This window comes from Lactuca sativa, chromosome 9 (genome assembly GCF_002870075.4).
Source record: "Lactuca sativa cultivar Salinas chromosome 9, Lsat_Salinas_v11, whole genome shotgun sequence".
In the NCBI taxonomy this organism is placed as follows: domain Eukaryota; kingdom Viridiplantae; phylum Streptophyta; class Magnoliopsida; order Asterales; family Asteraceae; genus Lactuca; species Lactuca sativa.
In genome coordinates this window covers 154,477,397-154,481,585 of record NC_056631.2, presented here as the reverse complement: position 1 = coordinate 154,481,585, position 4,189 = coordinate 154,477,397, and the positions used below count along the sequence as shown (strand labels likewise).

The 4,189-nt window shown below is 37.8% G+C and overlaps 1 non-coding gene across 1 annotated transcript; it reads left to right on the top strand.

Moving 5' to 3' along the window:
• The first annotated feature begins 1,236 nt into the window (after positions 1–1,236).
• Positions 1,237–1,343, top strand: LOC111895797 (small nucleolar RNA R71). Its single transcript, XR_002851690.1, has one exon. It is a non-coding gene; the product is annotated as a small nucleolar RNA R71 (small nucleolar RNA).
• Positions 1,344–4,189: the final 2,846 nt, after the last annotated feature.

Genomic DNA, 4,189 nt, shown 5'->3' with positions numbered 1-4,189 from the left:
AAGATTCTTGAGGACTCGAGATAGATATAGCAGTGGAGGATGGTACTATTTTAAAAAAGAATAAATTTTCTTCTCGAGTGGCCATGGTGTGGCCTCATGGTCACCACATCGTGGACATTGGGCATATGGTTTTTCTTTTGCCACTTCGGGCTCCACTTCTTCCGGTTGTGGATCGGGCTGATCGATAACTATATCGTAAATCACAAATGGCCGAGAAGTTCCCTCATTTTCAGTGAATATTTTCATAAATTGAGATTAACGACTTTGATTGGTAGTTTTCGGTGGCAATCTGTTAGGGTGCAAAGTCACTCCTGGATGTCATGTGTGCTTATTCCTTTATATGTGTGTAATAAGATGTATTTCCTTTATAAAGAAGTGAGTAACACTCATTTTATCTAAGGAAGAACTTTAGATTGATTAGTTTAGAGAGAAAATTATTGCAAACCCACTTGTACGCTTTCTAAAAACTAATGAGAGCTTAAACGATTTATTTACTATTGTGTTCTTCGTGTTCATAATTCTTACATGATTCACTAGATCATATAAATTCCATACGTCATCACGATAACACACCACTACACAATCGTTTATGATTTTTGTCAATAGACCCAATCGAGTCTCAATTTTATTAATGGCAACCTATTGATTTCTAATCGTGGCATCAGTTGCATCATGCCTCTTCTTAGAAATGGCTACAAAGCGTGCGAGCATTGACTCGAACTCAGATTTGCTCCGGCGGTGGCTGTTCTTTTTGATTAAAACCTCGGCTGATTTCCTTATCCTTATCATCCTTTTACTACTTGTACATCGTAAGGCAACCACTCTTTCTTTGGTTTTCTCCAGTCCTCATAATACTTGTCCCCGATCGAGTAACATACTTATGTTTTTCTATTCCCATTCTCATCTAAATCACAATATTTGGTTAAGTGTGGCCCATTTCAATTGGCACACACAACTCATATGGCATGTAGAGACTGATCCATTTTTATCATTCATCGATCCATGTTCTCGAGTTCAATCATTATTGCTGCCAAGCTCTCATTTCCTCTATCGGCTTTGCCTCCCGTAGAATCTTCTTGTGGGTTATGGTATTCTGTTGAGTGCTTCGCAAATTATTCAATTAATTCTTTAATTGTGGCCATATTCTTCTTAGTCATCAACCCTTGAGAATCAATAAGTTGTATCATTGTAACATTCAACCCATCATAGAAAATAGAGTCTTCTTGTTGAACGTTCAAGTCATGTTGATTAAAATTTCTTAGAAGGCCCTTGTATCTCTCCCAAGCTTCATATAAGGACTCACTAATTTCTTGTTGGAAGTTGGCAATCATCTTTTTAAGTTTGGAGTTCTTTGAAGGAGGACTAAATTGTTCTATAAAAGCATCACAATGATTGTCCTAAGTTCTAATTATTCCAGGAGATAACGACTTCAACCATATTTCTGCACCACTAGCAAATGTCACATGAAGCATTCTCAGTAACACTGCATCTCTTGAAACATTTGGAACATTGAAATAATTTTCAATGTCTAAAAATTCATCAATGTGCTTGAAAGAATCTTGAGAATCTTTCATGGAAAAAGGTATGTCTTTGAGCATTGAAAGAATATGCTCTTTGAGATCCAAACTCGCTGCAGCTGAAGTTGTGGGTGGAACTAGACCATGATCGTTTTCATTTCACAATCTCTTCTTATACTCCTCCATCATCATATACGTAATTTTTTTCCGTCTCTTCAACCTCACTTTTTTGTCTTCCTCTGATTTTCTCTCAGTTCTTGGCTCGTAACCGTCTCCTTTCATGTTTAGAGTCTTCTCAAAATGCTTGTATGTGTCAAATTCGAAGGTGCTTGTTGAATCGTCGGCCTTTGTTCCTTTTTATGGAAATTAGATTCTGGATCCTGAAGTGGTGGAATTATTGGGTTTCGGGATCCCCGGGTCATAAATCACTAAAATAAAAATAAAACAAAATAAATACGCTTAAAAAAATTAAAATAACTAAACTAAAAACTGTATGTTTAGTGACCACGACATAGCCAAAGGTGCCTACATCGTGGCTTTTGAAAAAAAAAAGTAAATTTATGTGGAAAAATAACCTTTTGTGGTTTTATCCCACAAAAAAGACCGAATAACTAAAAGTACTTAAACTAAAAATTAAATAAGTCGTTCCCCGACAACAACGCCAAAACATGATATGCATAAAGTATACCTATCAACTTTTAAATTTATAAGCCTAACTAGCTTAACAAATTTATGCACCTATAGGCAATGTACCTAGTCGGATTATGAAATATTTAGGTAAGTCGGGTGTCGAACACAGTGAATGGAATCTAATTAATAAGATAACTATTATTAAATTTAGAAAAAAAAACTTTAAATTAGGTTTTTACTGATTTTGAAAGTTCGGTAACTTAGTTCAAACTACTATCAATTAAAGAACTATTAAAACTAAACTAGCAAAGAATACGATTTCTTTGCTATTCGAATCCAGTGGAAACCCGTCGAGCGGAAGGTTCACTCGAGGAGTCAAGTGAGGCCTTGGAGGAGTCAGAAGACACACATGGACTCGCCGAGTCACCCTTGTGTACTCGACGAGTCTGGTCAGAGTTGACCGTTGACTTCAGTTGACTTCTGTTAACTTTGGGGTTTGGTCAACCTAAGTAATAGAGACCTTGGAGGGGTAAAATGGTCTTTTACCCACTACCCGATTAGAGAGGGAAAGAGTAATCACCGGTTTAATTAGAGTTGAGAATTCAAGTGTTAATTTGAGATATTTGCCTTATCTGTTAGGAAGTGGCGAGTCTGAGACTCAAGTGTAAAGATAACCGCTTTCTACTTGCCAGGTGAGTCTTCTCACTATGCCTTACCCGATGCGGTAATTATGTGTGACCAGAAGGTCTTATGTGTATGATGGATATGTGATGTATGTTGTATAGGTAATATGTTAGGATATGAGTATGATGATGTGGACTGGAAGGTCAGGATGATATGGACCGGAAGGTCAACAGAGTTATGGGTTGGAAATCCCCTGAGACACTTGGATCGGAAGATCCTAAAGAATTATGGCCTGGAAAGCCATATGTGTTGTATGTGGTATTTTGGGGAACTCACTAAGCTTCGTGCTTACTGTGTTATGTGTTATGTGTTTCAGGTTTCTCTTAGGATCACGGGACGGCACCGGATCGATTGTACACACCAGAGGAAAAATTATGTTTTTGAGGATCCTGGATTATTATTTAATTGAATATGGAGTATTGTTTTGTAATTTAATCAAAATGAGATTTTTACAAAAAGTGTTTTAATATAAAGGGATTTTAAATCAAAATTTTAGTTTTGAAAAATTTCGGTGTTACAAGTTGGTATCAGAGCCTTGGTTTGAGGGATTCGGGTGCACCTTCGGGTAAATCTGGACTCAAACTAAGGAATTGAGAAAAGGTTTTCAAAGAAATGATTTTTCTAAAGTGAATAAGAGTTTAAAGAGAAAACGAGAAAGAGCAGTGTGTACAATCAGCCAGAGCCCAAACGGTGATTTCCCAAAACACCCTTACTTTTGTGTTATGAGATATTTATGAGATATTATGCATGATAGAGACAGGCTAGGTATTTCATATTTTAGGACTAGAGTGGCCTGATTTGTGATGCCTTAGCCTATGAGTTGTTGTTATATGTGACGTGCTTTCGAGTATGTGTTGAGTAAGAGTGTTCAGCAGGAATCCTTTTAGGGGATTCGAGTAAAGGAGTAATCTAGAAGAGGTGTCTATATGAGCATAGGAGGAACATGTCAAGATGATAGCCAGATGCCATGTGGGGCGAAGTTGTTAGAGTTCGGTGATATCCTTCGAGTATCAGGAAAGCGAGTGGATAATAATAATCTAAGTTGGTTTTTAGGTGCTGAAGGATATGCTTCGATGCCCGAATGCTGCTTACTTCGTGCTTTGTGGAACTCTCGATGATGGGATTCAGCTACAAAGTGAATATGACGATATTCAGGAGGTAGATGGATGGCTTCATTAGGAGCTCTTCAGCAGCTAATGGCGAAGAAGTGTGAGAACCTAAGAAGAGCCTATGGAGTAACCCTAGTCAGATGAGTATGCTAGAAGAGTAGAGCCTTTTGCTGAAGAGCGAGCACGCGTGACGGAGTTAGTGAACGAGAAGGTTGAGTAGCTACTTAGGAGCTCTAGGATGGTCCGTAT